At 36.2% G+C, this 9,610-nt stretch overlaps 1 long non-coding RNA gene across 1 annotated transcript; it reads right to left on the bottom strand.

The window, feature by feature from the left end:
- Positions 1-2,242: 2,242 nt before the first annotated feature.
- Positions 2,243-7,483, bottom strand: LOC121400504. The gene is made up of 2 exons (XR_005965780.1): positions 6,758-7,483; positions 2,243-2,616 (listed from the first exon to the last, which is right to left on the bottom strand). It is a non-coding gene; the product is annotated as an uncharacterized LOC121400504 (long non-coding RNA).
- Positions 7,484-9,610: the final 2,127 nt, after the last annotated feature.

The following is a 9,610-nucleotide window of genomic DNA, read 5'->3' on the forward strand; positions in this document are numbered from 1 at the left end:
TTTTGACATGAGCAGCAATTTTTAGATGCATGACTATTTGGTCCAAATGCATTAAAGTCAATGGGCGTCCAAATTTGAGGCGTGACAAATTTTATGTGTCTCACTAGCTTGTGATTTTAACTTCAAGTTTGCTTTACCACATCCACCATAAGGAATGTATAGTGCTTAGAATCAATGAAAATAAGGTGACTGGTGACCCTATTAAACAGGGCCAGATCAACTAGATCTGTAAGGTGAAGTACAGATAGTGGCTACCAACCTAGTGGCTCAAATTAACTAGTGACTTAGTCTTTTGGCAGTCGCCTGAAAGACTAAATCATGCCTGTGAGTGCGGACCTCCATCTGGCCATTCATATTATACATATTTAGATACCATGGCTGAAGTCAAAGCAGTTTCCAATCAGAAATCTACTTGTTTCATTAAAAACACAGAGGTGGATTTATGGCCAGGTTAGTGTGTTCAAAGCTTTAGAATATGGGAGCTTGCTGGAGGACATTATCTGAAACTACTGTAATCAAATAAAGCACCACAACCTCTTTAAATATTCTTTTTTTTAAAATAAGCTGGGATATGAGTAGTATTTTTACTCGTATTGGTCTGTTTCATATGATTTGTACAGTTGTTAGAGGCATATTAAAATGCACTGTGCAGCAATATTTTAATTAGTCTCTTAATGCAGTATTATATTTACCCAAATAATGCTGGCTCTTCACTTTTTGTAGGAGCTTAATGCAGCAATGTGCAGAATTCACAGACAGATCTATATATCCAGGATATTAACTTTACTGGTAAGCTTGTTGTGCTCTGGGCAATCTCTTCTAGAGAAAGGGTAGTCCTAAGCATAAAACTATTTAAGTTCTTATGCATTCTCAAGTATTATGCACCGTGTATCAGAAATTCGTCAGATGGTAGTCCTAAACATTAAACAAATAAAATTCATATACATTTTTAATACCATGTATCAAATATCTTGAGTGTGGGAGAAAACGGGGAGTCCCTGGATGATAAACCACATTAAAGGTGCTCTACCTTTAATGTGGTTTATCATCCAGGGACTCCCCGTTTTACAGACTGCAGATAGTGTCCTTCTTTACTTTTTTTAAAAAAAAAATACATAACTGTACTGATGATTTAACCAGCTTTGCATTTATACAGTGATAATAGCATTCCTCAGCTGCCCACTGCTTTATCTTTTTGATATTTTTGAGGTTCCCATATTGCATTGCATCTGGACTTATTTCAGGTTTACATAAAATTATCCCAATCTCAAGTCATCCATATAGATATATGATAAAACTGACCAATTTAAACACCACTTTTACACCAAAAATATGCTTCCTCCACTCTTGTGAATTCCCACTTAGTGTTATTTGTGGTAGAAATAAGATTTTTGGGGTACAGGTGTCCCAATCTGTTTCTGTTTGTACATGTGTAAGAGCATGAAGCTTAGAGAGCACATTGAGTAGACCCGATGCAATGCTGAATGTAACCCTCCTAACTGTGCCAACCACTGATTCATTATCCTGCTGCATGCCATGTATTGCATTCATTTTTTGGCATGATCTTTGAAATATAGATATACGTATACATGCAGCAAACTTATGTAAGTTGTTTGCAAAAGAAATATGGTGCATTCAACCACTGTGAGAACTATTAGAGTCAATATAATTTCAAAAATAGAGTATGAGTTAGGAGGACATACTCACAGTTCACCCCAGTCCAAGGGTGCATACACTTAGAACCAATATCAAAAGCAGCGAGTAAAAGAATACAAAAATTTATTGAAGCATGTTGGACATGTCCTGATGCGTTTCGTGCCTGTTGTGGCACGTACTCAGAGGCTGTGACTGTGACTGTTTTGACGAACAATCTGGTAATATGAGAACCACCACTGTCACCAGGACCCCATTTCTTATAATGCCTTTGTGACCTGGATTCCAATGGAATAAGATGTGCTGGTGTTTTAAGGAACACACATAAACTAATATGGTCTATCATTTTGGAAAGCCAGTGATATGACATTGATAGAGCTCCCAAATTCTTTTGGATTACTTTATCATTTGGGCTAGGTGGAAATTCTGTCCTTTGAGGACTGTATCAGTGTTTGTATGTGGTCCATGTCTGATGGCGTTTCACTAGCCCCCAGATTTAGGTTGACCCAAATAATATTATAATGGAGGGGATTTTTTTTAAAATACTAAATCAATGAATGCTACAACAAAATAACACATGGCACAATGATAGAAGACAAGCATTGATCAATACTTTATTTTATTTTGTTCTGCTGCAAATATATAAGATAATATAAAAGCAAATATTCATTTTTTTAATGTTGAATAAATATCTTTACAGTTCCAATGTATTTTCTTTTCTCTCTCAAATGCAATGAGCAGGTTAATGTCAAATGAATGTGTTTAAGTGTTCAACTGAATTACAGAAGAGGCCTGTCACTCTCATTGTACATACCAGCTTGGCTGAGTTTGGAAATTGCAGGTTGTGCTGAGACTGCTACATGCCTCTTGTGCTTCACTCTACTGAAATCTGATTATGTATGAGACAGACTCCGGTGGAATGAAGGACAGCAGGACACGTGGATCGTTCTTTAAACCGTTGACCTGAAATTGGCAAAACAGCCTCATAAACGGAGATATTTACTTAAGCAGCAAAAGCTTTGGCTGTCATTGTCTGTCTGCAAATGTTCGATGAGTGCGTTTTTATGTTCCACTAAAAAAAGTATATTGCAAATACTCAAAACCAGTTTATAACAATATACAGTACATTCAGTTCATGGAGAGGTGTTGCTTCTATGTATGTGTCTAAATCACTGATACATGTCAGAAAACCTTTATCCATTGTCATTTTCAAATTTCTTTTCAGTGTGACCTAAATATAAAAATGTTAACGCTTACAGCATTCCCTAGGGAAAAAAAATCCTTTCTTACTCTCAGGCCAACAGAATATATCATTTTTAAATCCCATAGCCAGCTATAATGAAAAGGCATACCTGGCTATACTGTCATATGGAAAATATTCTGTGATTATTTTTAAATTGGGGAACTTTTTCTATATTCCAATAAATGATGGAAGCCTTGTTACTAGCAGCTGTAGACCCTTCGTCTTCTCCATGAATTTCTACATGTAAATGGGGCTGCTCTACTGCATCAGGCTGAAGTCTTTCTTGGGAATAGTAGAATTTAGTAAACTATGTTTGCAAATATTTTATCAAGCAATTATTCCTATTATTGCCCCCATTATTTTAGTTTCCATAAAAGATTTGCCCAACAAAAATCTGCAGTCATGCATCAAAAAAAGATAGTACAGGTATAGGACCTGTTATCCAGAATGCTTGGGACCTGGGGTATATCGGATAATAGATCTTTCCGTAATTTGGAACTTCATACCTAGAAAATGAAAGCATGAAATAAACCCAATAGGATTGTATTGCTTCCAATAAGGATTCATTATATATACGTTTGGAGCAAGTACAAGGTACGGTATTATTATTAGAGAGAAAAATTAAAACTTTTTTAAAAAATTGGATTATCTGGATAAAATGGAATCTATGGGAGATGGCCATTCTGTAATTCTGAGCTTTCTGGATAAAAGGTTTCTGGATAAAGGATCCCATGCCTGTACTAACATTCTCATATAACAGCATCTTAATAGCTTGCATTCATTGAGCCATAGTGAACATTCATATGTTTTTAGGAACATATTGTATTAATTATTCTATCACTGGCAAACCATCCAGTGACAAGAACTTTAGGCACAACTTTAAATTTGAAGTTATAGTCAGAGAAAAAGAAAATAATCGGTGGCACACAATTTGCTACATTAACAGAAAATGTTTTGGTAATTTTGTAATGATTGACTTCTAATGGAATGACTTTGTTTGCCTCAGTCCAGGGTAAGATCAGCTTTGATGTATTAGTTAGGTTGACACCTGTACATAAGCAGCAATATGGCAACTTACTAGAGATTTTCTCCAGTTTCAATTCACAGAGAAATTTGTGAATTTCCAGCGAAATTCCCGAAACAGCGAAAGATTTGTAAAAGTTTGTGAAACTCGAAAATCGATGGTGTCATCAGTTTTGGACATCCGAAAAGTCAATCACATTAATTTTGATTTTAAAGTCAATGGGCATCCGAATAGTGACTTTTCATACAGGCATCAAAAATTTTGTCTGCAAATTTTCATGAGTTTATTTGGTGGCAGCGGAACACCGAAATTGACCGCAAATTGGTGGCAGTCAAATTTATTTGCTCATCACCACAACTGACCACAATCCAGACCAAACCAAAAGACAGCATGGACCCCAATTAAATAAACATCTGCCAAAACAGTGAACATTTAAATTATCATCATCATCATTTATTTATATAGCGCTGTCAAGATACGCAGTGCTAAATTAGTAAATTAGTAAAAGTTGTAAGAAAAAAGGCTGAGATTTACAGAAAATTGGCAAACACTCTTGTTTGACTGACAGTAGGTAGTTATTTACTGTATATAAGGGCAGTTATTATAAGAGGAACTTTCGGGATTGTTCTAAAACTCACCCCATTTAAACATGCCAAATGCCTTACTGAGAACCAATCAAGTAGCTGCATGGATGCATGCAGCAAGCAATTATACCTGCAAAATCTGTGGATTAAATATATGTTCAGTTCTAAAGGACACAACTAGTAGCTCTAAAGGTTTCACCTTAATAGCATTATATCCCCCCCCCAAATAACCCCAACACTTTACAGACGTTAGCTGTGGTTAGTTGTGGTACACTAGACCCTTTGTGATTAGACAATATTTCAAATCCTGAACAAGTCTGCTGCCTGCTAGTGTTTCTGCCTCTCCCTAAATCTGTCGGGGCTTGTTGATGCTGGTTGTCTTCCAATCCCCATATTTGGAGCTGAATACACCTGAATTCCTCCATGTAAGGCACGTCAAATTGAAATACCTTTTCTTTCTTTGCTTTTTCAGGACAGGTTGCAACGAGCCTTCCATGTGCAAACAGCTCCCATGGCATCAACACTCAGCACACTGAAATAAAGTGGGCTTGCAATGAACAAAAATAGCTCAAGGGTAAGATCATCTTAAAGAGCTTAAGATCTGGTGAAATAGAGAATTCCCACAGTGTTTTTTTTGGTTGATTTACAAATTCCTTTGCTGGTAGGGATTTCTTGAAATCAATGAAGAATATATGTAAACCAGTAATATCTCACATTTGTACTTTAATGCAATTATGTAATATGCAAAGTACAGGTGGCACAGAAGCAAGAAAGTCCTGGAATTAACACCTGTCTCGTGGTGCCAAGTGCACAGTGTGTTGAGAGTATTATGATTTATTAGGATTATTCAGATTTACCTCTTCAGTGGAGAGCAATATGTAGGCAAACCAGTATGTGTTTTAAAAGGTCATGGGGATGGAAGATAACCATACTCATTGAAAGGAGATTATTTTCCTTTAGTTACTGATATTTCTATAGATCTCTAACAAACTTGCATTTGAAACACACATTGAAATAAGATCCGAAATGCCCTGTTTTTCCTGTCATTGTACAAGAAAGGCAGTGGGACTTTTTGCAAACCAAAGTTAGATGTCATTAGTCTACACCAATGGTAACAAAACGCAGATCTATTGCTATTATATGTTCAGATGACCATATTACATGAAAAACAGCATATATCACTATTTGTCTGTCTAGCTGTAGTTGAACTACCATACCCTTAACCTACTTTCACCCACTGAATAACTATGCCCTGAGAATTAACACACAGAAGAACATGCTGCTACGTTCTGAGAAAAACTGTACAGTGATAAGCAATGTATTATTCTCATACTGTCCATGTAGGTTAGAAAATAACCTGAGCAAAGTCTGCAATGATTAAGTACCAGTATGCTGTAGTTACAAGGTAAAGGGCTCTGATTGGTTGCTATGTGTTATTGAACCAATACATTTAAATGTTAAAGTGTGTGTACGACCAAAATGTAATACAGTTATAGAAGCTGTGCTCCTCTGTAATTGCTTTGTATTGTGCTAGGAAATCTCTACCATGCTCTTTGCAGGTTCAGAGGAGTAGCTATGCTCTCTGCTGCAAATTTGGTGGAAGTTGGCATTTTCATGCACCATGGGTGGGGCATTCAGCATATTGTAAATATTTTGCTCAGCTCCGCAGACATGGAACAGGTCAGATTTGACTCGTCCTCCAAATATATTATCTTTCATGCATTTGCTTATTATTACAAACATTAAGATGTTATATCAGCATAGACAGATGCACTTAATAAACACACATAAAAACCTCTATGTTTGTGCAAAGTTATATCTGGACCTTTGTCAAGAGATAGCTAAATGTAAACAGATGCAGCCACAGACACAAACATACGTGTTACCCCATGCCTATGTTCCAATATCTGCCGCTTTTACTTGAACAGACATACAGTATATACTGTAAATGCATCTGGACACATACACTCATACTTACATGCTCACATACATTGAAATATATTGCAAGCTCAAAGAAGTACAATGGGAATTACTGCTACAGCTTTACTTAAAGCACCAGTGTACCAGATCCATACAAACATGCAAAAAAAAAACGGCAAGAACCTGTGTTCATTCCAAAATGGCATATTCTGATCAGTGGCCACTAAAACATTCAAATGTGGGGCTTCCACTTTCTATAAGCGATTGGACTACAGTTTAACTCTGTAGTTAAGCAATGTGACAAACACTGAATTTAGTTATAGTTCCACTCACCTTTCATGTGTTTTTAAATCCAGCATCTGGTCTCTAGTCCACTCTAAACAGATAAATAGCAGGGATAAGGAGAACACAATAGCAAACTCAGAACAAAGGAGGGAGAATGGGGAATAAACAAGAAAATGCAAAAGAATGAAAAGGTTAAACCTCTAACTCATGGAAAGGCTGAGACAGTGTTTGTTGGATAGCATGGTAAAGTACAACAGTGATTCCAGGTCACAACATGTATTTAAACCATGTAGCAATACAACAAAAAAAGAAAAAAAGAAAAAGAAAGCTAAATTGTTTGTGACATCTAGGTCGGTTAAAGTTACAACACTGCTGGAAGAAAAAAAGAAAAACTGCAGGAAAGTATAAGAGAATAGGACGTTCAGATCGGCATGGAAAAATAGAAAAGTTTGTTTCTCTTATGACTGTTCTGCACATTTTAAGGTGATCACTTATGTATGCCGCATCATTTAAGGGGGCTGTGATAGACAAACACAGCCAGCCAATAAGGAGCTCTGAAGCAGATGTAAGAGATTGCCTGTCATCACCTTCTTACCTGAAGGGCACAAAGAGGGAGGTTGCATGGAAGACACACCTTAGTAGAACTCAAGAAAACCTCTCAGCAAATAACTTTATTTCTAAAATACTGGGAGTTGCATTTTGTATAAGTGAAAAGGTAAAAAAGTAACAATGTAGAGCAGTAAATGCCACATAGCCTGTTGATTCTGCCACAATACACAGTCAAAAGGTGTGTACAATAGAATTGCAGGAAAGATTAACCAACCCTTTCTGCAGTCTGCATATGCCTAATAAGCACAGCACAGCCCCAACCTCTCCTTCATACATTAGAAGAGAGTGCACATCAGCACTCCAACTCCATGGATTAGTGATGGGCGAATTTGTCCCGGTTTGATTCACTGAAAAATTTGTGAACTTCCAGCGAAATTCGCAAAACCGCAAAACATTTGCAAAAAGCAATGGGCGTCAAAATTATTTTGACACGCGTCAATTTCGATGCCCATGACAATTTTTATATGCACGTCTATTTTGTCCAAATGCATTAAAGTCAATTGGCGTCCGAAATATCTTGATTTAAATTTTTATGCACGCAACTATTCTAACGCATGTCCACATTTTTTCAACGCAGTGGATTTTTCACCGGCGAATTTTCTCAGCAGTTTCACAAATTTATTCACCGGTGGTGAAATACAGTAAATCACCGATAATTTGCGCCTGCAGAATTTATTCGCCCACCACTACCATGGATCACTGAGTAAAGTCATCACTTTTTATACCACTCAAGATATTCTTTCCCAAGACTTGGGGGTTATTTATCAAAATCAGAATTTTTCTGAGTATTTATATAAAAAAAAGGTCTGATCTTATTTTTTCAACTAGAAAATCACAATTTAATCAGATCTTGGACAAACTCGATAAAATCGAGCAAAACTCTGAATCGTAGGATTTTTCCAGAGTTTTTCTTCCCAAATCGCTAGATTTGTCGGATTTTTGGCCAAAAAGTCCAAAACAGACGGATATTTGGGTTAATTCCAGCACAGACCACAGAAACTTTCAAATAGGACAGCGACCTCTTCCATATTTTTTTAAAATTTGAATGATTTGATTATGGGAGATGGCCTTCCTACTATAACAATAGTAGCACCTATTAACATTAGGGTGAGTGATAACGTGCAAAAATCTTGGGTATTTTGTTACTCGAGAGTTTAGTAGCTATGTTACAAATACAGATTGAAGAAGAAGCTGCAAATGAAAATTAAAACCATTGTACCTCACATTCTGTTATCAACCATTTAAGTTCATGTCACAATAGGGGCTTTAATAATTGTGATTTCTTGGAAATATCATCATGGCAAAACACAGATTATCAATATGGATTTCTTATGGTTATGTTTAATGGGAATGTACTTGTGCAGCACACAGTTGTGATTATTGTTGTATTGGGTACATTATCATGTAATATTCCTTCTTGTGTGCCATAGTCATCGTGATTCCTATTTACTATAATCGGAAGCGATCCATAGTGATTACATGAATGGCCAATCATGTCTGTTTCCTAGAAAATCACAGAAAGCAAGTGTAACATGTACTCAAGAACATGTTGATCCCTGTTGTTTTTCTCTCAATTAAAGCTAAAGACAAAAAGGCTGATGTGCATAAGACATGTTTCCGGCATAGCAATATGTATGTTATGGATCCTTAATATAGTTTTGTATTTACAAGTATAAGAACTATAATTAAACTATATTTTCTTTCATTATGCAAAAACAAAAAAACATTTTTTGGTAGAAACCCTTCCTTAAAGGAACAGTAACATCAAAAAAATTAAAATGTTTTAAAGTACCGTAATACAAATATAATGCAGTGTTGCCCTGCACTGGTAAAACTGCTGTGTTTGCTTCAGAAACACTACTATTGTTTATATAAATAAGCTGCTGTGTAACAATGGAGGCAGCCATTCAAAGGAGAAAAGGTTCACAGCAGATAAGCTTTGTAGAACATAATAGTATTGTCTGTTATCCATTACCTGTGCCATATAGCCTTTTTTTAATTTCTACCATTGCTGCACAGCAGCTTGTTTATATGAAATATAGTAGTGTTTTTGAAGCTAACAGATCAGTTTTACCAGTGCAGTGCAACATTACATGATATTTTCATTACTTTAAAACATTTAAATAGTTTGGTGTTACTATTCCTTTAAATATATTATCTGCAACACAAGCCTGATTTGGCTTTGTTCTTTTGCAGCCCTATGGAAAAAATTGACCAGAGGCTGATTATAGTGAAACAAGGTTCTTAGTGATGGACGAAACTCTTCCGCTTCAAAAATTCACAAAATGGCGG

This window comes from Xenopus laevis, chromosome 2S (genome assembly GCF_017654675.1).
Source record: "Xenopus laevis strain J_2021 chromosome 2S, Xenopus_laevis_v10.1, whole genome shotgun sequence".
NCBI classification, from domain to species: Eukaryota; Metazoa; Chordata; class Amphibia; order Anura; family Pipidae; genus Xenopus; species Xenopus laevis.